Source organism: Solanum lycopersicum, chromosome 2, assembly GCF_036512215.1.
Source record: "Solanum lycopersicum chromosome 2, SLM_r2.1".
NCBI lineage: Eukaryota > Viridiplantae > Streptophyta > Magnoliopsida > Solanales > Solanaceae > Solanum > Solanum lycopersicum.
The window spans coordinates 30,079,363-30,106,674 of NC_090801.1; the positions used below are offsets into that span (position 1 = coordinate 30,079,363).

Below are 27,312 nucleotides of genomic sequence, written 5' to 3' on the forward strand. Positions count from 1 at the left end.
CGTGGCTATGACTGTCCGTTATGGACTTTTGTAATCCCACACTAGGTCAGACTTCCCCATCTTTCTTCAGCAGCTTCTCCCCTCACTACGATGCCACCTACGGACCGTCACAGAATCGACGGACCGTCATAAGCTCCGTAGGTGGTCTCTTATGTATTTCTCGCTCAAAAACATCCCTGTTCATCTTTGGACAGATTAATGAGAATAAGGAGAAAATTACATAATAATCAATACAAAAAGGCTTCTATACACACACTAAACTTAAGGAAAAAGCAGTAAAAATACCATGAAACCACGATACATCAACACCCTCATCTTAAATTTGTGGTTTGTCCTCAAGAGATGCACTATGACTCACTACAAAATCTTTGTGCAAGAGTATCCATATTTTAGCTTTCGCAATCATTTGGCTCTCAATCCAAATCATTCTTATCATGATTATGCATGCTATTACTATTAGGCTTGAATTTTGTCGAACAAGACCATGACACAGACTCACCATGCACTGACACCTATCCTATTCAATTTCTCACCAAGGTGGTAATATTTGCGGTATTGCAACTAGTGTCTTCACTTCAGAACAACATCCTCATTTTTGACACAATGATTTCAGTTTGAGTATAAGGATTACTTTTCAAAACTCACTCTCAGAACAAATCACAACTCATTACTACATATTGCCATAAGCTTGCCCTTATTTTCACTACTTTAACTTCGCCATACAATTCTAAGGATCACGATAGGACTTTTTTAGCTTGTAACAGCGGCTCAGTGTCTGGTAGGGTATATTTACGTAAACTTTAGTGACTTGTTGCCCTCCTTGATATATCGGCTAAACGTGCCACCTTTTTATCATTTCATTTTGCCCAATTTCTCAATTTTCTTTTTGTCTTGCTGTTATCCCTTTATTAGTCTTATATGTAAGTGACTTTTATTTTCATTTTTTTAATCACTTATGTTTGGATATTTCTTTCTCTTTATTATTTCAACCCCACTTTCCGGAGTATTCCTTATAACAGCCACCCTCAACTCGTGACTTTTTCATGAGTCAAGGTTCACAAAACCCAAGTTGGGTCAGAGACACAACAAGGTTGTTTTCTGTATTAGCCACCCTCAACTTATGCTTTTGACATAAACTGACGTGCACATGTCCAAGGAGGGACAAGGGCCAACACATTGTTCTCAGAGAAGATCAGTTGGGGTGAAAAAGAAAGATCTGTTTTTAGTCTCAAATCATTTGGATTAATACGGGATTAACTTCATTTGGTTTTATATATATTATCAGGATTGACTATTTTGAACAAAGGCCTATGATCCTTTCCTGATTGTTAATTTTGGCTTACATTTAGCAAGACTAACCAGGCAAGTTGTAGCTCATTCTCAATGGTGGATCCTTCGAATTTTCCTCACACTAACTTGAAATTCATTATATTCCCAGATTATTAGACACCTAGTTTGTGTCTTAGATTCAAGGTCATGCAGTAGTGTATCTCTATTTCATCTTTAGATCCACACAATTGTCAATTACTATGCCTAGTCATGCATCATTTTCATATCGGGATATCATATTTGTTTTAGCCATCATCCATCAAAGTTATAAAATGTATGCAAGATATAACATGCCGGTTCAACAATAAAAATAATCTGTCTTTTAGGGAAAAATGAACACAGGCAAGAAAACCCCAAAAGAGGATCGTGATTTGGCCTACTCAGACTTCACCCTAGCACTAACTTTCCATTTACCCCACCCCCAAAAAAAGATATGCAACTGTCCCCAATGCATAAAAAAATACAAGAGTGGTAGGTGAAGCAAACCTGAGGCGCAAAGCGCCGACGATCAGCAAGCTGGTGGGTAAAGTTCCCCGGAACTCACATTCCCTTTGTAGTCTGGACACCCTCAGTAGTGTCCTCATCAACAACAACACTATTAGTCGTGCCTCCCGCTTTCTTCACATTTCTGGAGCTAGATGCCCCGACAGATCACCCTACAACCCTAATGTTATGTTCTTCCTCATCAGCAATCGAGGCTCTCCTCGCAGCCTCCATCTCATAGTGCTCCTTCTTCTTTGCTCTAGTCTCATCCAAGTCTCGACCCCTGCGCCTGTTGTCATGATCTCAAGGGGGAGGTGGTGGAATCTCAGAAGTGGTGAATAAAGAAGCCAACACTGTGTCCTCAGTAGGCTCTGCAGGAGGGGCTTCAGACTGAGGCATTTTAGCTTCTAGGATCATATCAAGATCTGCTCGCAAACTCTCAACTGCAGCCTGAAAAGTCCACACATCCACAAGAGGGGCTGGGTGGGCTATCACCTGCAATTTAAAACCGTCTAAGCGCCGAAGAACCTCCACAATCTTCCTTTTTGTATGTTGTTCCATCTTACGCTCCAAGCATTCCTCTGCCTCAGCAATAGACATCTCCATCCAAGGCTGGATGTGATTCAGCAATGATGGCCGGGTTTGGTGCAGTGCTACTACCCGAGATAGACTCGACCTGGGTAGTGTCAGTGGGTGCTGAAGTAGCCTACATAGCCGTTTGAGCATTCGCTACAGTATCAGCCACATTCTCACCAAGTGGAGGCACCTCTGCACGTGGCAATCTACGTAGAGTGCACTCATTGACCTCAACTCATTAGCCTCCTCCTTGATGAGGCCGATATCAACATTGACCTCTGGAGTCTTGAGCTGATGAATGTGCCAGATCGTCACACTTGCGGACCTGCATAATTATAATACCATGCATGGAAAAGGGTAAGTAATGGTTACCTAGAAATCCCTCTCGTGCATGACCGCCTGAAGAAGCCAAGTGAGGTAAACCTCAAACCCGGCCATCATTGCTGCCATTAGAACTGCGCGATCCCATGTAACTATATTATCTACATCTGTGGGGGAGAGGCAGTGGCAGAGAATTAACCATAGAAACTTAGCCGTGAAGGTCAAGTTAGCCTTCTTGATGAATCCCTTCGGCTCTATTGCCAAGTCGGCAGCTTTTCCATCAATTGATAAGTTTTGGGCCATCCACCTCTTGGTGGTCTCTCTCAGCGGGGGCTCACGCAAGATTTGACCCTTTAGCAATTTTCCACTGGTATTCGAACTCGGCGGTGAGAGAGGTCCTAGTGGTATCAATGTCCTCGTCGTACAGATACCGACTGATGGCTGGCAGGGAGATTTCGACCTGTATTCCGCATACACTTACGTGCTCAAGTGGGGGATATTTTGCGGGGGTAGACATCTATTGATCTGTGATCGGAGAGTACCCTAAAAGAGGCGTAAAACTCTCAGACAAACTCCTCATTGTCAAGGCCAAAAGAATGAGCCGTCCACTCTAGCCGGTGTCTGGTGAAGAGAGTGTAGATATCTTGTATGGTGAGGAGACTTCCCATAAGGACCCACCTCTCATGTGTAAGGGTCCGTAACATAACGCCTCTATCATTTAGAAACTTGGCGTCTGAATACACTTGGTATTGCTCGTTGACGCACCACCGGTTGGGCTGGTCGGCAATCGAGGCGGTAACTTAGGTCGGTGAGCCTGGAGTGTAATCATGACTTTCAGCCTCATCAAGCGAGGAATATTGTGCAGCCGTGGAGGGTGAAGAGACATCTGCGGACCCGAAGGCTTCCTCCGACAACAAAACTCCTAAGGAACTAGACGCCCCTTCTTCTTGGGTAGCTGACCCAGAAGGTGTGCTGGTTAGTTTGCGCTTCTTATAAGACTAGGTGGCAAAGACTACGCCGGACGCCACCTTTTTGGGCGTAGCTCTTGTTGCATGTGCAGCTCATTTTGGAGTGGCAGTTTCTGGGCACTCGGGATCATGCTCATCATCTGAGCCTATAAAAAGTTAGACAGACGGGGCGACAAACTTTGAATGCCAACGTGTGTAGATTCGATCTTGTTTAAGTTCCATGAGAGATAGTACCTATAAAGAATAATTATTAGTACTAGAAGTTACAAATAAGACAAGCAAAAAAGAGACAAAATACACATAAGAGCAAATCTATAGGGACATCTCTCTAGTAGTAGTGAAACACGATGGACCAGGTGATGACCCATCGTGAGTATGACGGACCGTCATGGGGTCCGTCATGTCTTAATTTAACAATATTTATTTTGAGACCCTTAGAAGGAATGTATGTGAAAGGTATGACAGATAAGCAGGACGGACCATCGTGATAATCACATTCCCTCGTTGATGTCCATTGTGGGGCGTTTAGAAAAAGTACGGAAACCCATATGTGAGGGGTTGTTGACAACCATAACGGTTGTGCAGAACGTACCGTAGTGGGAACGTCGGTCCGTCGCATATGTCTGTTGGTGGACACTAAGAGAAAACAAATATGGGGTGTTGGGACAGACCCTATGACAGTCCGTCATTATGGTCTCGTTCTGTCATTCTGTGACAGAACTCTGAATGCCACAATCATCCTCTATGACTAAAAAGAATACTTGATATCAACCTAAGTTTCTCTAATCCAATCACCTAGCAAACATCCAATGCTAAAGCACCAATTTCTTGAGTTTTAACAAGGCAATTCGATGTAGTCTTAACCAAGGTCAGACCAAAATTGGATCAAAGAGAAAAGACCCACAAAAATGAAATAGGCCAATAGTAATTGAAAAACAAAAATGCATTGTAAATGGATAGAGATCAAAGACACATACCTGAGAAGAGGAGAAAAACAAGCAAGTGAGGCACTCAGCTATTAAGAGCAGAAACACAGCAGCTGACTCTGACCAGCAGAAAGGATATTTAGGGAAGTCATGTGGATTAGTTGTTAGAGAAGAGGATGAGAAAGGCAAGAAGTTGGAAACGGAGGAAATGGGAGAAAGAAGAAAAGAAGCGGTTTAAATGAAGGGGTGGGGAGTTTAAAAGGTTGAAAAAATTTTAAATTCCCCAACCGAGTTGGGTCTGGTTTCTAGGTAATGACGCAACGAGTCCCCGACGACGGTCCATTGCATATGCGACGGTCCGTCATGGGTTCCGTCGCGGATGCCCTAATTTTGAAAATAAATGAAAAATGTACCTGGCACGACAGATTCATGCGACGGTCCATCGCAAGTGTGACGGTCCATCGATGTATCCGTCAGTGAATGTTGCGGAGTGATTTTCTGCAAAATTTCTTGGTTATGTGCTATATGCAAATTTAAAACCCATTAGTAGAAAATGCTACCATTACTATAAAGAAAACTATAATTGTGTTAGAGGATACATATTGGGTTACCTCCTAACCAGCGTCTGATTTAATATTGCGGCACGACTGAAGACAATTGATTACTTAGACTTCATCAAGAAAACAGTACCACCCTTTTCCGACGTATCTATCAAATATCTGATCCATGAAGGGCATAGGAAAATGGTCTTTTTTGCTCCAAGCATTTAATTTACAGTAATCCATACATACTCTCCATCCATGAACCGGTCTCATTGGAACATGTTAGTTTTTTTCATTGGGGCCAACAATCATTTTCTATTTCCTAGGTACATACGGAACAAGGCATACCCAACTACTATCGACAATTGGATATATTACTCCGGCATCCAACCATTTAATGATTTTCTTATTCACGACCTCTTCTATATGTGGATTTAAGCATCTCTAGTGCTCAATACTTGGCTTATGATCGGGAATAAGTTGGATTTTATGAGAACAAATATCTGGAAGGATCCCAATAATGTCCGCAATAGTCCACTCAGTAGCTCTTTTAAACCTTTTTAGCACTTTCACCAAACTCTCTACTTGTTGTTCATTCAGGTCTGATGCAATGATTACCGACAAAGTGTCACCATTTCCTAAGAATTCATACCTGAGATGAGGTGAGAGAGCTTTTAGTTCTATGTTTTGAGCCTCCTCTATAGATGGTTTCGAGGGTGGAGACTCGCGATTCTTCATGCCTAAATTTTTTGTTTTCGGTTTAAACCGAACATCAAAAAAATCAAGAGCCACGACTAATGACCCATGATCTTCAATGCAATCGTTTTCAAAATTCATTATCACTGCCGCTAATGCTTTTACACCTAGACGTTTTTCTATTTGTATCTCGGATGACTTACAAACTTTGTAGGATATAGTTGATACCGATTGGAGCTCACCAATCTAGCTTTTGGACCTACAAATGTTGAATATCACTTCTTCATTGTTTAATCATAATTTTATCTACCCATTTTCCATATAAATTAAGGATCTACCCGTAGCAAGGTATGGCCTCCCAAGATTGATAGGCACTTCAAAATTGTCTTCACAATCAAGAATAACAAAATCTGTTGGAAATATGAACGACTCCACTTTTACTAGCACATCGTGGAGTATCCATATAGGCCTTTTTACTGTTCGATCGGCCATCAATAGCCGAATCGCAGTGGGCTTTGGATCACCCAAACCCAACTTCTTGTAAATTGGGAGGGGCATAAGATTTATGCTTGCCCTACATCACATAATGCTTCCATAAAATGTAATAACCCGATTGTACAACGATTAGTGAACGCACCTAGATCTTCTTTCTTTTGAACTAGAGATCCTGTAGCAATAGCACTACAATGCTGCAATCTATCATCATACTTAAAAGTTATAGATATTCTCTTTGTAACCTGATCTTCATAAACATGGCATAAATGGGCAATTGGTCTAGACCTTCTATCAAAAGGACATTAATAGAAAGCTTCTTAAACATTGTTATAAAATGCCGATATTTACCATCCTCGGTCTTTTTCACTAATCTTTGAGGAAAGGGGTGGTGGTGGTGTAGGTATGGTAGTTACCTTTTTAGGCACTTCAGCATCTTTTCCTGTGTTATCTTCTACTTCACCACTAACCTCTACCACTTTATCATTATCTTTTATAACCTTTTCCTTATTAGACGGCATAGGTCGGTCAATGGTTTGCATACCACCCCGAGTAGTGATTGCCATACAATGTCCATCATTTTTTAGATTTTGGATAATGTTTCTAGAAATAGTGCTCGGTTGCCGTTTGTTCACAGTCTGAGATAATTGGGCCAGTTGCTACTCAAGCTGCTTAATTGATATTGCATGTGTATTGACTTTCTTCCCAATACCCGCTTAATCAGTCCTTAACTCTTTAATGTGCTGGTCGCTAGCATCAAACCTCCACATCATTTTTTGAAACATATCCTTAAGTTGCGCCATAATACCTCCACTATCCTTAGGAGCAACTTCACGATTTTGAGGAGAAACATAGGGCCTATTCCTATCATTTCTGTTACATAGTTACCCCTATTGAAGTTGTTGTCGCGGTTGTAATTTCCATCTCAGACATAATTATCCTCACGGTTATAGTTACCATAGTACCGACATTCGTTTCCTTGAACATGGTGCAAATTCTCCTTATTTGAGACTTCGGAATTCAGTAGAAAACCCCGCGTATGCTTATTTACCACATATGAATCCTCCTCATGATAATATTCATCATTTGGTGGTGGTGGTTATCTTTTCTGCACCCCTAGTGACATGTTTTAATACCAACACAAGCTCAGTTCTCATATGAGCCATCTCTTCAAGAATCTTATCTGTAGCTGGGTTGTGCGTGAATTGCACTGGGAAGGTATTTCTTCCAGTATCTGGCTTCCTAGTACTTCATGCTTTATTATTCCGGGAGATTTTCTCTAACTTTTTGCCAATCTCGGCATAAGGACACTCCCCATAAGAACCACCTATTATAGTATCTAATACCGCTTTATTATTATCATTTTGTCCCCGATAGAAGTATTCCTTCAGTGACTCATCATCTATGCGGTGATTGGGGACACTTCTCAAAAATGAAGTGAATCTATCCCAAGAACTGCTAACTAACTCTCCTGGTAGTGCCACAAAGTTTTTCACTCTGTCTTTGTGATTTCATTTTTTGTAGACCGAGTAGTAACGTGCTAAGAAAACATACCTTAGTAGGTTTTAAGTGAAAATTAAGTTATAAATGAGCTCAGTTAACCAAATAGCAGCCTCTCCCGTCAGTGAGAGTGGAAATACTCTTAGACCAATTACATCCAAATTCAAATAAAGCGTCCATACACAACTTTCACACACTGCCCATACCTTAGCTATATGGGTATGTGGGTCCTCAGAAGGTAGCCCTGCAAACAAACCTCTAGCAGTGATCATTTACATCAGACTACTAGTTACCACAAAGGTGTGGCCTTGTGGTAGTGGGGGCAAGAGAAGTTGCACATTAGAGTCTGCAATATTATCATAACCTCTTTAGTATTTTTGAGGACGTAGAGCGGAATTTTGTCCCCTTTGCTGATTTTCACCAGGATCATCGGGTAATAACTGACCATGATAATCATCTGGAGCTGGTATGTTCTGATTTGGATCATCATCGTTAATACCAAAGATTCTATTCAAATTTCGTTGTGTACGCTCTAATTTTTGGTCGTAGGGAAACAATAGTTCTCTTCCTCTCTGTGTATTTGGCATACAATGAAGTTAGTTGTACAAGAGTACAACAAATGGAAAAGTAAAATTAAGAAAATATTGACTTAACATTAGTAATAAGTTTTAAGTTAATCTTTAAGCTACTTTCCCCGGCAGCGGCATCAAAATTTGATACACTCAAACTTACTTCTCAAATTAGAAGTAAAGCGGTCGTATCAAGAAAAGAACCCAACTAATGAGGTTGGGATCGATCTAACGAGGAAAATAGTTGAGACTTAACTTTATTCTAATATTACTATTATTTAGTCAACTATTTCCTTAGAGTACAAATGACAAAAAGGGGTTTTTTATTTCTAAATTAGTGAAAATAATTAACAAAATTAAAGTAAACAACTAACAGATTCAAATCTCCGAGCTTAATAAATTAAGAAAAGTAATTAGGGCTTAAGTATTCCCCACAGGTTACTAACTTTATAATCCTAACTATAACAATTCTTTCCTAGTATCTTCCATGTAAAGTGATAAGTTATGTATATCTAAATCCTTGGTACGACATTTAGAAAATTTCACTCTGCACATTGGTCAAGCTTTGTGTGTTGCTATACTAACCCTTACCTTTACCTCATATTAAGCATATTATTCAATATTTGACTAAGTTATTACCTCGTACCAACCGACACTAGCCTATTAAATAGTGTACACTAAATCTATGTTAATAATTCTTTTCCTATTATCTACCTGCTTTGTCCGGCAAGTAGCATTAAGACGAGTTCTAACGTTGGCCATCCCTTTAAAAGACTTCTAAATGAAAGAATTATCAATACATGCAAGACACTATTCTAGAATTGCTATTTTTGTTAGATGTTACCTCATTATTCACCCATTGTTCCCACAACCCTAGTTATGGAGTTTAGTTACCCATGGTCATAATCACACTATTCATATATTTAATATAAGAATTCATGAACTTACTTTTATGAGAAAGAATAAAATCATGAAATTTACTTGATTAATTAACAAAACACCAACAATCAATTCCTATAAAAGTGTATCAATTATTGAAATTAATTCTTTAATACTTGAAATAGAGAACTAAAAATTATCCAAAAGTTTAACAGCCTTACCGTCTAACCCCAAAAATGAGTTTTTTTGAACTAATTATAAAAAAAACCTAATAAAAGAAGGATTATAATTAATGAAAATCTATCCAAACACGTCTGAGTCAACGGACCTCGTGACGGATCATTGAGGTCACAACATGCCGTCATGGACTCCGTCGTCCCATACTCCACAAATTCTTCTGTTGCTTTCTTCATTACCCTTAACGAACAGGTATGACGGACCGGTCCAAGCACGATGGTCCGTAAAGGGCCTCTTTTCCATAATACTTTAACTTCTTGGAATTCGTGTACTAGGACTATTCTCTGATCATTACAACGAACCATCAGGATGGACCGTCATGTCTATGAAAGTCCGTCATGGACTTTCGTAATCCCGTACGAGGTCCGACTTCCCCATCTTCCTTCAGCAACTTTTCTCCTCACTACGATTCCACCTACAGACCATTGTAGACTCGACGGACCGTCATAAGCTCTGTAGGTGGTCTCTTATGCATTTCTCGCTCAAAAACATCCAGGTTCATCTTCGGACATATTTCCTTCAAATAAGGAGAAACTTACATAAAAATCAATACAAAAAGGCTTTTGGACACACACTAAACTTAAGAAAAAACCATTAAAAATACCGTGAAACCATGGTACATCAGAAATCTTAATATTGATAGAAGAGTTTCTTCTTATTATTCTTGTGAAAAGTTTAAATTCCACACTTCTTTACATATCTTATGTAATGAACGATAGATAAGAGGCTTGTACATGACCGTGAAAGGTCACGTACGCCTTGTGACGACTCAATAGTTTTCCCTTATTCTAGGGTGTACATGCGGGACGTGACATGCCCCCTGAAGATATTCTTGGTTGAATAAAACTCTTTTTAGAAAAATTTTTGAGTTGCGCTTTCAATTGTTTCAACTTGGATGGATCCATCCAATAACATTGAAGTGATATGGGTTGAGTATCTAACAACAAATTGACATCAAAATATATTTCCCGTTCAGGAGAAACTCTGAGCAAATAATTGAGAAAGAGTTCAAAAAAATTTTCACTATGGAACCGACATTAAAGGAAGAGCCTCGAGCCGAAGGCTCTTGACCCTCACAATTTGATTGAGACATCCCTTATAAATCATGTTATAAGATTTTAGACATGAAATAATTTCACCTCTAGGAATTGAGTTTCCTCACCCCTCCTTTCATTCTAACACGGACTGATTAAGAAAATGGAATTTAAATACCCTTGTTTTACAATAAGCTGTAGAAAAACAAACAAGTAACCAATTCATCCCCAATATGACATCAAATTCCAACATATCAAGTTCTACAAAATCAACTGATGTGACTTTATTGGACAATGATATAGGACGACTCTTATAGACTCTTTTAGCACATTCAAAGTCAGCCACGGGGATAGAAACCAAAAGAGGTTAATCTAAGACATCGGGAGCACATCAAACTTCATAGACACTAAAAGAGTTACAAGAGATAATGTGGCACCCTGTTCTAGCAATGCATAAACATTAATTCAATATACTTGTAACATACCAGTAACAACATCGGGAGAATCCTCTTGATCACCCCATCATTTGAGAGAATAGAAGTGGTTCTTCTTAGGATCATCGGAATTAAAAGCACTTGCTTGTGCTTAGTTACTCTTTTTTCAATGATCGTGGCCAGGGGAAAATATTTCACCACGTGGCCACTATTTCCACAACAAAAAAAATTAACCGCAGCCACTATACAATTACCCATATGCCTCTTCCCATATTTGGAACAATTGGATTTCTCACATTTTGAAACGCTACCTTTTTACCCTTTGAGGCTCAGGGTTAAGTACCCTATCCTTGTTAGCCATTGTGAAATTAGAACGAACATGGTTGAAGCATCTCTTATTAAACTTTGGTTTATCTTGGAATTCAAACTTCCCCTTAGAAGTACCTTCATCATAGGGTCTTTCCCTTTTTGCAGCCCTATTTATCTTCTTAAGACTACTCTTATCACTTGTTGAGAATGCAGTATCAAACGAGATAGGTCCATGTCATTATGAATCATTCTTGCACGACACTGTTCCACAAGATCATCAGACACCCATCACAAAATGAATCATTTCATCTCTAGGATTAGTCACAAAAGATGAGGCATATTTACACAACTTCAAGAATTTCAAAGAGTATTCTTTAACACTCATACCTCCTTGACGAAGATTGATGAAATCTTCAACTTTTGCCATTATTTTTTCCATCGGGAAGAACCTATCATGAAATGCCCTTCTTAAGACTTCCCAACTTATGAGACCTTCTCTGAAAGCCTTATTGTTTTTCTATTGAGTGTACTATGTTTGATCCATATCGTTGAGTTGATAAGAAACTAGTTGTCCTTCTCATTTGAATTAACACCCATAACATACAAGATCATATAAACCTCATCTATAAAGTCTTGAGGATCTTCATTTACCTTATACTTAAAGAACGTTGGAGGATTCATCCTAGTGAAGTGCCTCAAATGTGATCATCCTAGTGAAGTGCCTCAAATGTGAGGTACTATAATTTTGATTCACATGGGGTGCAACTTCCCAATTTACTTGTGCCCTTATAGCTTGAGCTTGAGTAGTTAAGGATTGACCTTGAGCACCCATGATTTGAGTTAAGTTTAGGAACGCCTCCCTTTTCTGTCCATCCATAATGACTGGAGGATTGACCAGAGCTTGTTTAGCTAGAAGGAACTTTCTCTTAAGAAGGATCTTGGTTGCCTTGGGGAGGAACTCCCACATTTGCAATCTCCTCTTCAACACTTCTTGCGGCTGCCCTTATAGTAGTTATAGTCTATATCAACAAGAAAAGGATTAGAATGAAAGGAGACATAGAGTTAAGACACTTAGGCACGACTTATAATTACCAAAAGAAGTAAAAAATTTCTAGGTGTCTTATAGCCTCTCATACATAAGTGTGCGCTTCAAAATATGTAACTAGACTCTACATAGACATAGTTTTTTAACAAATCATTCCTATTATAAACCAACCTCATGCTCTTATATCAAGTTAGTCATGACTTGAGAGCACCTCCTACTCGTAACAGGCGTCGTCGACCTTGAAAAAGTCTTAGATAAGCCCTTAGAATTCATCATTGCTTATTAGATAGAATAAAAGCATAAAATTTTAACTTTTCATCTGAAGTTCAAATTCACTTCATATATAAAAATAGAAACCAACTTGTCAAGCATTGACATCTAGACAAAATAGTATGAAAATTCGGATATAACCCTTACATCTATAACAAGTCTTATAATACGAATACAACATAATTTATACATAAGGAAAGTTGAATTAAAGTTAGAATAAAAAATCTCCCTCCCCGGACTTTAGGACTCTCCAAATTGGGAATAACAATCCATGTTTCTTCAAGAAAGGAATAGAATCTCCTCAATGACCCGAACCTATACTTGTGTAGAAAATAGAAGAAATATAGGTTATATAAACCACATGTACTAAGTATGGAAACATATCCAAGTAAAATATTTCAAAATAAGCATAAAGGGACATTTTGGTTATAAATATGCTATATTTACTTTAAAAGCCTTTATGCACATTCCAAAAAAAATAATACAAGTCCATACCCTAAATAACATCATGATAAAGCCATAGTCAATATTTCATATTTATAATTCATTTCGTAAATATATCACAAGACCTTACTCATAACCCCAACCAAAGTCTATTAGTGCAATATGTATGTGAAACCCCATAACCTCACACACACCAAGCAAACTAACAAGAAGATCCAAAGAATTGTAATATACCTCATACATCATTATAACAAGTATAGTAAACAACATGCTTACCAAGTAAAACAAACATCATGCATATTCAAGTTAAACCATCATCATGCATATCATATGAGACGAACATCATGCATATTATTTATAACATATATACATAAAGAACCCACCCTAGAACTCCTCTCAAGGTATAATTGTGCAATATATCGGTAATGTCCCAAAACCTTACTACACTAAGTAAAACCTCTTAAGTAGTCCTAGTTAGTGTTCATCTTCTTACATTCATTCATTCATTTTAAAATTTAGGATACTTTTCCATAACCAATATAGACCATGTGAGCAACATGGAATGCCGTGTCAACCCTTTACACCGAAAGTAGTGTGTCGTACTTGCCAAGGTAAACATAAATATATTTTTCGCATCTAAATGGATCCAATAGCTAATGTTCCTATAAGGCAACATAATTAAGAAACTAAGATATTGTTGCTATAAAGCCTCTTTATTCTAATTAGCATAGTAGTTTCCATCTCACGAGATCATTAGTTAAACCTTTGTTCATTTATAAAGGAACACCTCACATTGTCAAGTTCACTAAATGCTAAACTAAATTATCTTTTTGAAGTGTCTTTACGTTTTTCATGAATATCAATTCATATTTTAGGTCCTAGGAGTTTAACTCCTCATATAACATGTTCATATCTCACAGGTTCTACAGTGAGAGAGCTATTTAATAACAAACCCAACATACTCTAAGAACACTATTTCATAACATAGTCATAGGATGTGTATAGAAATAACCTTTATTTCCAAATAGAAAAACACCCACCATTAACTCACAACCATCATATTCATACTATGATGACAAATTCATAAATTTATCATGCATACTTCAAGTAATCCACATTACAAAAGATAAACCATAGTACTACAATAGAATATTCATTGCCTTGAAGGTCTTATCAAGGCCTTAAGTATACCGTTTAAAGATTTCATCCCAAAACCACGATATTCATACACTAGGTAGGTTATCATCATCATAAAATAGTCAATTATTCAAGAACATACTCAATTACATCACCTCTAATCATTAATCATATAATTCAAGAGTTAGGGTTAAGAGCAGGGGAATATTCATGGGTATTTAGGGGATTAGGTCAAAAACCTAACATAATACATCAATTAATTCATAATTATTCATCATAAATCATTATTAATCAATTCTACGCTAAATAAGTGGAGTTTAAATATGAACCATGAAATTGATTGAAATATAGATATGTGGAAGATCATTGAAATAGATTTTGAAAAAAACTCTTGGGGAAAGGATTCCCAAGATTTAAGAGTACCCATACATTGTAAATAATTAACGATTAATTTATTAAAGTCTTGTTCTTAATCCCTATTTGAAACTTTAACCTTCTTCTTCAATGGAGTGTGTGTAGTGAGAGAATCTGGAAAGAAGTACAAACAATAGGGTTTTGGAATTATAAGGTAAAAGACTTGTTTTATGACACTACATACCTTAATATATTTAAAATTATTAATTATATCCATTTTTAAGCGGCATTAACTAATTCATTATCTAATTGCCCAACTACCTTTCCGCTAACTGTGTGGATATAGTATGTCCATGAACCATCCACACGTCCCAATCCACACAAGGCGTGAAATAATTCACGAACCGTGATGGTCACTCGTCGATTTTTACTGAGGGGTGAAGCTAAGGGTCTTGGTGAAGAGAATAATTTTAAACTCATGAGACCCTTCCACAGAGTTTGAGTCGATCCACAGACAAAACTGCAAGTTCGTGGTTTGTGGCTGAAGGTTCATTTTTGGGAATTGCTGGATGAGGATAAGTCCTGACTCACAAATTCGATTGATGGGGCACGAGTCACTTGACTTCTCTTGTCTTGATCATCGTAGAGTATGATGTTTTTTATAGCTTTAGAACCAATGATTGGGTCCTCTTTAAGGACCCCTAGGTGGTTTTTGAGGAGTTGTACCCAAACATTGTGACTCTAAACACACATTAATATGTATACAAAGTATTTTAAAAATATTCTACCCTCATAAGACTATTCACGCCCCATACAAGACCGAAGGACATACTAAATCACATTAACTAGTTTCCAAACGTATGGTCATTTATTGACGCTTATGCAGTAACACTTCCAAACTAAATTTATTATGTTAGGTAAGGTCATAAAATATCATTTAAAATTTTTTAAGTCATTAAACTTTATTACTGTCTTATCTTAATACATAAGATTTCCAAGGTGTAACAGGTTCACCCCTTTTCGGTGTGTGGTAGACACCGAATTCCATGATTAACCTCTCATGGTCTATGCTAGTTAAATATAATACCATAATGATAGAATGAACTAGAATTAAAGTTATGAACTATAATCACTGTATGTGTATTCCTTAGTGTGGATGCGGGTATGGGACCTTGTTCATACATTGCACAAGGTTACTTTTATGGTTCTTTTGGTTTCTTTCCCGTAGTGTGGATGGGGACATACTTTTGCAATTGTTTATATGATAGATCACAAAATTTATCAAATGCATTACTTTAAACTAAATGTGCTTTTTAGAATCTTAATGTTTTTCATGCATAACTACCATACTTAGTGCATTAATTAAACTAACCCACATTTCTTCTATTTTCGTACTTAGGTAGGTTCAAACATATAAGGCGATTTATTATAGTTCAAGATTAGGTTGACTACTCTTCAAGACGTTGGTATGTCTTCATGTATCCGAGGACAAGATCTACTATTGTTGTTTTATTTCATTAGTTGTGCTAGACATCTTCATATTCTCTATTGCAAGCGTTGTGACCCTAGTATATTAAAACTCCAATTCTAGTAGATGGCCTAAGGAGACTACGTCTAGACTTTTGCTTTACTTTTATAAAGGATTTATTAAAGACTTGAAATTGTGTTTTATTCTTTATTATTCTATTCTTATGTGATGATGATAAGCTAAGTGACTTGCTTGGATCCTTCAGGATTACATGTGTCATGTAATGTCTAGCGGGTACCTTTGGTTCATGACAAACATGGTAAAAACATCAAAGGGTTTAGAATGATTCTTGGATTTGATATCATAACCTTGTTTAGTAGTTTTCTCATAGCATGAAGTGTCCCTCATATAGGAGTGAGAGACTATTAGATGTTAGGAAGCTAGACTTCTTTCATTACTCTTAAATCATTCCATAGAGTTTAATTCTATATAGTCTTCCTTCTAATACTTCTCTTGTGTCTTCCAAAAATGATACACAAACGAAAAATGAGAGAATGGCGGAAGAGGAGAATGTGATTCAGGAGTTTTCCAAGGAAGTCAAGTTCCACAATATGAATAATCTCTGTTTTACACTGTAATGGAGAACGTGACCCATGCAGACTATATGTCTACAGTTAAATTGTTGGCTCAAGTTGTGAGAACTCAAGAAAATATAGAGGTTATTGCTCCTATGAACACTAATGTGATTACCAGAACTTCTAGGTTGAGACATTTCACAAGTATTAACCCTCATATGTTCTTTTTTTCCTAAGTGGGAGAAGATATTTAAGAGTTCATAGGAGTGGTCTACAAGATATAGGATACTCCATGGAAAAATAATAGGCTATAAAGAGTAGGTCACACAGATTGGGAAGTTTTCAAGAAAGAATTCCTTGATAGGTTCTTTCCTAGGGAAAAGAGTGAAGCCAAAGTGGAGGAACTCATCAACCTTCGTCAAAAAGGTATGAGCGTTGAAGAATACTCTCTTAAGTTTAGATCTCTCACGTCTTATGTTGTAGTCTAAACAAATGGAATGTGAGAAATGCAAAGGAAACAATAAGGAGGTGAAAACACCTATAACCGAAGAGGGTAATTTTTCAAATGTTAAGTTTGATGGATAAGGTCGGCAAGGGTTCAAGCATTGTCCTTGAAGTGGTGAGGACCTACCCAACATCGAGAATGCGAATGTAAGTCTTCCTTCAAAAAGCGTCACAAACTCTTAAATAATGGGAACGTAAATTGTTGTGGAAAAAGGGAGAAATGGTGTTATCTTGTCACTTGTACTAAGCATGGAATCATATGCACAAACAATATTGAAATCATGCTAAAAAGGGACATGTCATTGAAGTATGCTAATTTACATTGAAAAGCATTATGCACATTCATGAACCAATACAAGTTAACAACACATATTCATTACGGCAAGACCATGTACATCACAAGACCAACAATACTAAGTCTAGTCAAGTCAACATCGATATCAATATAATTGTGCACATAATCAAGACAACTTTATCATCAAGTAATAATATCAACAAACTTGTATAAGAGTTCATAAACATCATATCCAAACCAAGACTATCACTCACGTACCCCCATTAAGTCCACTAGCGCAATGACTATGAAAGTCCTGATAACCTCACTCAATGAAGTAAAGCCAATAAGAAACATAAGCAATGCCCAACTTCACATACTATATCATTAAGTGTAACCATCATCATACTTTAGCAACAAAAACCAACCACATGCTCATAAGTTAAACCAAAATCACAAAATGTCATTAACATGTAAGATCATCATATACATATTATTTACATTTATAAACATATAAGAACATAAGAACATCCTTCCAAGACTTTTTCGTTAAGGCTAACTAGAGAAATGTCTAGGTAGAGTCCCAAACCCTTACCTAGACTAAGCTAAACCCCTTAAGTCACCCTAGTAAGAGTTCACGTTATAACTTCATTACTTTATTTTGCCTATGGGAACATCTAGCCTTGACAAACATAGACCACATGAACTAATGTTGAATCGGGTGTCATAGAACCTTACGCAGAATGAAGGTGGACTAATTACCAAGGTAGTACCAAAACACGAACATAACATCTATGTGAAATCACTTGCTAGTATTCATATGGGGGTAACCTAGTTAAACAACTACGAGATGTAATTGGGAACCTCTTTATCCTACAAGTATTTTAGCCTCCAACCTCATGAGTACATTAGTGATCCTACCTTCCCTATGTGGGAAGGGAAATTCCTCACTCTAGTTCACTAGGTTCTAAGCTAGAGTCCTTTTTGAAATGTCATTGAGTCTCTATTAAGCATCATAACTTATTTTAGGTCATAAGGTCTATCCGTTATATAATCACCATCATCATAGATCAATAACAATTTCATGAGTATTTTGCTTTCATTACGATTCATATATCTGAAATTAACACACTTGCACAATCATAACATAATAAGGCACATTGATATGTTATCACCATCCATATAAAATTATATCATAGACAATATCTCACAAGAAATAATTCACGAAATTCGAATTCAACATCATACCAACCCTGATAAATCTTAACATGAGGTATACTTCAGTACAACTTCATCACTAAACACAAGTAATCAACATTGAAATAAGGAATTGAGATCACAAGACTTACCCCAATCTCCTTCACAAGCAATCATCAAGGTTTTACCATCAACCATCCTATTCAACCAAAAAAATGAGTGCAGTATTATCACACAATAGTACTTAACATAATTATGATGTCAATCGAATCACTACACAATAATTCATCACTAGTTCATAGCTTACGATAAGGGACTTAGGTCAAATTCATGATCTACTTCACAACCGTGGTCAAGGAATCAAGAACTAGCTTACTTGAATTACCATACATCATATATACGCATTATTATCTAAACAAATCATAAATAAATCAATATAGAAAGTAAAATTCGTAAAAGAAGAAAACCCACTTGAAACAATTCTTTTCGAAATCAATTTGGAGGAACCCTTTGGGGAAACAGATCCCAAAGGTGAAAGGAACTCCATATCTTACTAATTTAATGCATTTTGACATAGTAAATTAGTGTTATTTCTTCCCTATAACCCTCCTTTACTTGGTCTTCTATGGGGTTTCTTTGAAAGCGAAAAAAAAGATAGAAGGAAGAGCAATTGAGTTTTCATAATCTTAAGAGTTAGGTTTAGTTTAATTAGGCTAGGTATTTAAATAGATGTTCTTATTTAAATTAATTTAACCTAAACTAGAAATTAATTAACTAACTTAACACTTAACTTATTGAATGAAATAATTCAAACAAAACAGCAAAATAGTGGCAGGACCTACAAGACATTGATCGACGGTACGTAGGTCAACCTAAACCCTTGCCCCCTCTATCATACACATCCTTCGTTGGTGTCGGAAATTAGTCCAAATGTATGTGTACCCAAAATTTCTATGTGTTGTTTGATGGAGGAATCGAAGCCTCGCCGATCCATGTGGTCGTAGGTTCACTTTGTCCAATTGACAACTTTTTGGAAAAATGCAAGGGTTCTTCTCAAGGATCCTTTAGTTGGTCTTCGGGAAGTCGTACCCATATTTTGAATATAAACCAACTCTAGTACGTGTTAGACACCTTATCACATAATTTCATTGTATTCCGACTCCTAGAACATAGGTAAATAGACTAAGGCACACTAGCACCTGTTAAAGTAGTTTCCGCATGTCATGGACGTTCCCTGACGTTTTGATTCTAACACTCCCTAATTACTTATAAACATCATACTTGACCATAAAAAAGTGTTACAACTCTTTGACTCTTAAATTAGGCTGTAGATTAGGTTTTAGTCTTTCAGATTATTACATTATCACTCCCCCCCATAAGAACATTCGTCCCCTAATGACACGAAAATCATTTAACAGGAAGGTATAGAGTCAACACTAGCAACCCAACCAACAAAAACATATCAAAGCATGAGTTACAATCAAAATTGACATAACCGTATAAACCTTTTACACCATGCAACTCAAAGCATCAATTTAAACTCATAAGAGTTCAACATTCAATTCATATTTATTCATTATGGCAAAGCCTTCTTCAATACATATCTACATGCTCAATACATTTCATGAAAGAAAAATATACTAATATACAATACCTAAATTCAAATAAAGTAAAGAAAATTTTCTTGAAAACTTTCATGTCAATAGGCATAATTAACTGCAACATACTCTCACAAAGCACATAGTTCAACGATTTACCAAAAATCAAGGCAACTGGAAATAAACTCATTATTTTAACTATAAATAGGAACAAATAAAATTACTTGTCAAATAGATGAGGGTAACGGGACTTCATGTCAGCCTCGGCCTCCCATGTTGCACCCTCAACTAGGTGGTTCTTCCATAACACCTTTATGGAAGCCAACTCTTTGTTCCTTCAATTCCTTAGTTGTATATCAAGGATTTGAACTTGAGCGTCCTCATAGTAGAGGTTGTCTTGAACACGTAGACCTTAAATATGAAGAATGGACTCGATATCACCGATACACTACTTAAGCATGGATACATGGAACACTAGATGAAGCGAAGACAATTCACTAGGTAGTCTCAACTACTATGCAACCTTACCAACCATTTGTGAGATTTCATAAGGACCCGCATAACAAGGACTCAACTTAACTTTCTTGCCAAATCTCCCCACCCCTCCATAGCTGAAACTTTTAGATATACTTAATCATTTTCTTCGGAATCTAAGTCTCTTCTCCTATGGTTGGCATAAGACTTTTGTTGGCTATCGGATGTTTTCAAGCAATTCCTTCTGATATGAACTTTCACCAAAGTCTTATAAATCAATTTGGGACCCAAAAGTGAAGTCTCACCCAGTTCAAACCATGTAATTGGAGATCTACATTTCCTACCATACAAGGCTTCAAAAGGAGCGATAGATATAGGTGGATGATAAATATTGTTGTAAAAGAACTCGACCAAAAGAAAATGTTTATCCCAATATACCTTGAAGTTGATTATCCAAGATCTAAGCAAATACTGAATGGTTTTAATACGCGCCACTTTGCCATCCATTTGGGGATGAAAAGCAGGTCTTAGCTTCAATTGGTACCCAACCCTTTTTATAGTGACCTCCAAAACCTAGATGTGAATTGTGCACCCCTATCCGATATTTTGGACAACTTAATAAAATGGCGATACAAAATCTCATATATGAATATCCTTGCATAATCCTCCACCGAATAAGTGGACTTAACGGGGACAAAATGAGCGGATTTGGTGAAACTATCCACAACCACCCATATGGAGTCATGTTGCTTTTGTGTCCGAGGTAATCCTACCACGAGATCCATATTAATGTCTTCCCATTTCTAAGTAGGAACTTGCATTTCTTTAAGTAAGCTACCCGACTTTTAGTGTTCGACTTTCACTTGTTGGCAATTTGGATATTTTGGAACCAATTCTGCTATGTCCCCTTTTAAGCCTTCCCACCAAAATACTTCTCTAAGGTCATGATACATCTTCATAGAACCCAGATGAATGGAATAACTGGACCAATGAGCTTCCTCAAGATTTTGTTTCTAAAATCATCGACATTTGCAATACACAACCTTCCTTGATACCTCAATACACCATCCCCTTATGGAGAATGACTCATTAATCTTATGAATAGCCGACTCATTCAACTCCATCAATGGTTTTCCAAGGTGTTGCTTAGAATTCACCTCACCCACAAAAGATGATTCAGAGTTAGAATGGACGATAAAACCACCATTCGGAGAAACTTCTAACCTAACACCCAAACGAGCTAACTTATGAACATCTTTGTATAGTTCTTTCCTAGCTTCAACAACATCAGACACACTACAAATGGTCATACGACTTAGAGCATCCACAACCACAATGTCCTTGTCAGGGTGGTAGAGAACACTCATGTCGTAATCTTTCAATAATTCTAACCGCCTTCGTTGTCAAAGATTAAACTCCTTTTGAGTAAAAAAATTTTGAAGACTCTGGTGGTCGTTATACATATAAATATGAGCACCATACAAAAAATGTTTCTATATTTTCAAGACAAGAACACACCCTAATCCCACTCGGGATGCATCAGAATATACAATGAAACCCTTGGTACCTTCTGTTAAGGTAAATATCAAAGTGGAGTTAAGACTCTCTTTAAAGATTTGTAAGACTATCCCACAAGTCTCTGGCCACTCGAAATTTCGTATTCTTTTGGGTCCACGTAGTCAAGGGAGACGCAATGGATGCAAAACCCTCCACAAACCTCCTATAATAACCCGCTAGACCAAACAAGCTCATAGTGTCAGTTGGAGTCAATGATCGTGGCCAATTTATGACAGCTTCGATTTTCATTGGATCAACTTCAGCTCTCTTACTAGCGATGATATGTCAAAGAAACGCCATTGACCTCAACCAAAACTCACATTTTCTATACTTAGTTCGTGTTCGTTAAAGAATTGTAACCCCACCCTCATATTGTCCATGTGTTTACCCCTATTTTTTGGATATAACAAGATATCGTAAATGAAGACAATGTCAAATGAATTTAGGTATCTTTAAAACAACCTATTCATGAGATCCATAAACTCCATTGTGGCATAAGTGAGATCAAAGGACATTAATAAGAACTTATAGTGACCAATTCTAGTTCAGAATGCCCTTTTGGTTATATCTTTACCTCTCACCCTAAGTTGGTGATACCCTTATCTCAAATCAATCTTTGAAAAAGTAGCTTACCCCTTGGAGTTGATCAAAAAAGTCATCAATCCAAAGAATAGGATACTTATTCTTAATAGATACTTTTTTGAGTTGGAAATAATTGATGCATATTCTATGGGACCCATCCTTGTTCTTCACTAACAAAACTGGAGCACCCTTGGAGAAATACTAGGTGTAACGAATCCTTTTTCTAGTAAATCCATGGGTTAAGTCATCAACTCCTTTAATGAAGTCGTATCCATATGATAATGATAAATTTAAATGGGTTTGGTATCCAGTAGCAATTCAATACAAAAATCTATTTTTCATTTGGGAGGGATTCCAGGAAGATATTTAGGAAAGACCTCTGGAAATTCTCTTACTGCGGGAACTTACTCAATGGGAGGATTTTCGGAGTCTAAATCATTGACTTTTACAATGTGATATACACATCCTCTTGAGATCATTTTAAAATATTTTAGACAAGAGATTCTATGACCTCTAGGAATAGAATTTCCCCCCTTCTACTCTAAGATAGGTTCATTGGGAAAATTGAACTTGACAATTCTTGTTCTACAATCAATGAAAGCAAAACAACTATGAAACCAATCCATACCCAAAATGACATCTAAATCGACCATATCAAGTTCTACTAATTCAACATGAGTAATTCTATTAGGCAACATTATAAGAGAATTTTTATATAACCTCTTTGCAACAACAGACTCACCTATCGGGATAGTTACCATGAAAAATTCATTTAAAATATCAGGCAAAATATCAAACATTCTAGGTATCAAGGGGGTAACAAAATATAATGTAGCACCGGGATCAAGTAAAGAATATACATCAATAGAGAAGACTTGGAAAAAACCGATCACAACATCAGAAGAACTCTTCTATTCACCCCTAGAGCGAGGTGCATAAAATCAATTCTTCCTTTGAGGATCCACATTAGAACCACTTGCTTGAGCTTTCCCTCTACCTTTGTATTTCCCCTTAAAATAATGGGAAATCCTTTACCTTGTGGACACTCTTGCCACAGCAAAAGAAAATGTCCGTTCCAACAAGCCAATCACCATAATGCTTCCTTACAAACTTTCCACAAGTTGGATTCTTACATGGTAAGCTAGTACCTCTTACTTTTTGAGACATAGGGTTATAAACCCTATCATCATGATCCTTGGGATATTTTACAGGAACTTGATTAGAAAACCTCTTCTTGAACCAAGGCTTATGTTGAATTAAAAGCCTACCCTTAGAGGAACCACCTTCATAAGACTTGGCCTTCTTCGCCTCCATACTCTTTTTGAAAAAACAACTTTCTTCCACTTTTTGAACATGAACCATGAGACTAGATATACTCATATTATCATGAAGCACAGGTGAACGAAAATCTTCACCTAGTCATCGGAAACATCCATAATAAAACGGCTCATCTCATCGCTTAGGTTTGAAACAAAGGATGGAGAATACATGGAAAATTTAGTGAAAATTAATAGTCAAGTACACTTATACCTCCTTGATGAAGGTTGATAAATTCCTCCACCTTAGCTTCCCTCATGTCTCTAGGAAAGATCCTATAAGACCCCCAAAATGAGTTAGGGTATCTAGGGCCTCGTATGTTCCTATAACCATGTAAATATATAATTTAAGTGTTTTAAAGTAAGATTATACATTTGAAGTCATTCGGAATTCAAATGTCAAGGGACGACCAAGACGTTCGATGACTAGTCCCCAAGAGGACTTAAATAATTTTATGTGCATATATGTGTGTCATTGGATTATGAAATCCTTGTATGAGTAATAATTATGTTTATAGTTTTATGTTGAGTTTTATTAAGTATAGAGGTCAAATGTGCAAGAACGTCCAAGACGTTCGAAAGTTAGCCCTTGAGATGTACATGTGTGTGTCGTGAGTGTGTCTTGCATGTTTGGATGTATTGTTTTGCGTGAAACTGATTTTGATGGTACTTCACTTCGTAAAATTTATATTTATGTCAGAAATGTCCAGGTATGACTCCACAAGGTCCCCACAAGAGACCCTGAAGAAGGAACCAAACAGTGTTGAGACACTCCCTTGGAAGAGTCAATCAACGAGCTCAAATGACGTGTTGTGCTTCAATCGATTACCGATTGATAGGAGGAGTCGCTCAACACTTATACGTGTGAGTTTAGCCTCCAAAGAAGTATTTGGTGTTTCCAATGACGAATCAAATGGATTACTAATCGATCTGACGACGCCCCATCGATTGTGCCAGTCGATGCAACCTGCAACCTTACTGCTTTCACAGTTCTTCATTAGAGGATGAATTTGAAATTCACCCCATATTATAAAATGACCCTAGTTGGTTTATGTGGTTATTTTTGGGTGTATTTATGTGATAAATAAACGTGACAAACCCATTCCCAGTTCAATTTACAAAAGCTAGACTTCCCTCCCAAACATAACTCTCTCTAGAGCCTCCTTTGAAAGTGAAGCTCAAGTACAACATGGAGCTAATGTTCAATGGTTTATTCATCAATTCTTAGAGGTTTTGTTCTACATTATGGTATGGTGATCTTCAGCTCTAGATAACCTTTCACCTAGAGAGTTCCTTTCGATGTATTCAATGCAGGTTCATAATCAAATTTCTTCTCCTTCAATCTAGCCATGAGTTCTTTCTCAAAATGTTTTCAAAGTCTTAATCATGATAAATTGATTATAATGTATTGAATCTAAAGTTCATTTCAATATAATTTAATGATAAACCCAGGTCCCGTTAAACTCTTAAATTAGCCTATGTATGGGCATTGTAATCGTGACTTTGTATTGACTGAACTGTGATTCTAGCAGTTTAAGTTACTTATATCTAATGTTTATATTGTATATTAATGGTGAATTTTTGATGATAGATCCATGTGTATCAAGTATTGATGCCTTGAATAAGACTAGCATATGTCTTTCTACAAGCTCAATGTAATTTCAATTTCTTGGACATTGTTGTAGGATTTCGTTTCGGTTATAGTATCATTTTGATACTGCCTTATATGAATATTGTTGATGAACTGTAAGTATTGATAATTAATGATAAAATCAAGAAATATTGTTAATTGATCTTTTCTTCTTTATTTGCTAGTAAATTGATGATGTAGTTTAGATTTTAGTGGCACGATCTTATAGTGGCTTATTCATGACTTCGTCTATGATTTGTAACAATCCGAAAATGCCATGAACTAAACTAGAGATTAATCCATAAAATAGTATTTAAAATTATGTTTCAAGACCAATATTAATCTAATAAACTCATTTGTAAAAGTTTAGATCCAAAACGACTAAGAAAGACCTTGACTTCCAAAAACTAGCTAATTTGAACTAGTTGACGTCCCAATGTTTGGTGAAGTTTTCCAAGTGTAAAATGAGGTCCAAAACATGCAACATTAACTTTTATAGTTAGTATATAGTACAAAGGGTCCAAATATCCGGTAATTACACCACAAGAACCACCTGAAGGGTCCTTAGGGGGACATAAACATGGGTGGGCAGGCTGCCTGGCAGACTGTGAGCAGGGAGATTTTGAGGCATGGTGTGCGACGCGGGGCTGTCACTCAATGTTGTGACTCAAGATTTAAGGGTCAGCCTCGCAACACGAGGCTAACAAACACCTCTCTTCCTCAACTCATAATTTAATAAAAGTGACGGGGTTTGGCTCCGTGACGCGCAACTACTTCTCAGAATAGTTAAAATCGTATTTTTTGTAATTTAATTTATTAAGAAGACCCATTTAAGTGTAGGTTCTTTTGGATAATTCATAAAACGACTATATATTGATATTGGGTCAGTTTTATACCACTTTTACACGTCCCAAATCAGATGAAACAAGTTTTCTCTCATCTTTCTCAAGAACGCTCATTTTCCAAACTCCATTGAAGAACTAGAAATGCTTAAGGAATAAGACGAAGACTTCAAGTTTTTTATCAAATTTTCGTGGATTCTTCATATATAAGTTATAGGTTTTTAACTCTTCGTATTCCTTTCCCCCATAGGTACTTTCAAATATCGTTTTCAAGAACTTCACTTCTAGGGTTTTTACTCTACAAAACGTATTTTCTTCCCAACCTTAGATTAATGATTTTCAACAAAAAGTAGTTTTCCATGGTATATTTCACATAAATTAGTGAGTATGTGGTTAGTTATGTTTGAATTTCGTGTGAAGCATGTCCTTATATAGATGATGATTTCATGTGATTGTTTCTACTACTTGATTATATGAAAACGTAGGGATTGGAACTAAGACTATAATGAACTTGTAAATGACCCTTTCCTCTACCCTACATTATGCGTTGATCATGTATATGATTTTAAGAGTTGTTGTTTATTATGATATTGAGTATTTCACTATGTTATGATTATGAATGTTGTAAGATGAACGTAAGTTCTTAAATAAGGTTCTTGGAAACTAAAGGTAAGTCTTCTAAATTTGTGATTACTCTACAATGTTTATGTTAGACTATAGATCATGATGCTATATTATAAAAGCATGTAT

The 27,312-nt window shown here is 36.8% G+C and overlaps 1 long non-coding RNA gene across 1 annotated transcript in view; it reads left to right on the forward strand.

Moving 5' to 3' along the window:
• The window catches only part of LOC109119512 (uncharacterized), a 48,188-nt gene extending 22,409 nt beyond the window's left edge, over positions 1 to 25,779 (forward strand). Inside the window, exons 3-4 of the long non-coding RNA XR_011215130.1 lie at positions 15,945 to 16,011; positions 24,801 to 25,779. This is a non-coding gene — a long non-coding RNA (uncharacterized lncRNA). The remainder of the gene's footprint in view (positions 1 to 15,944; positions 16,012 to 24,800) is intronic.
• The last annotated feature ends 1,533 nt before the right edge of the window (positions 25,780 to 27,312 follow it).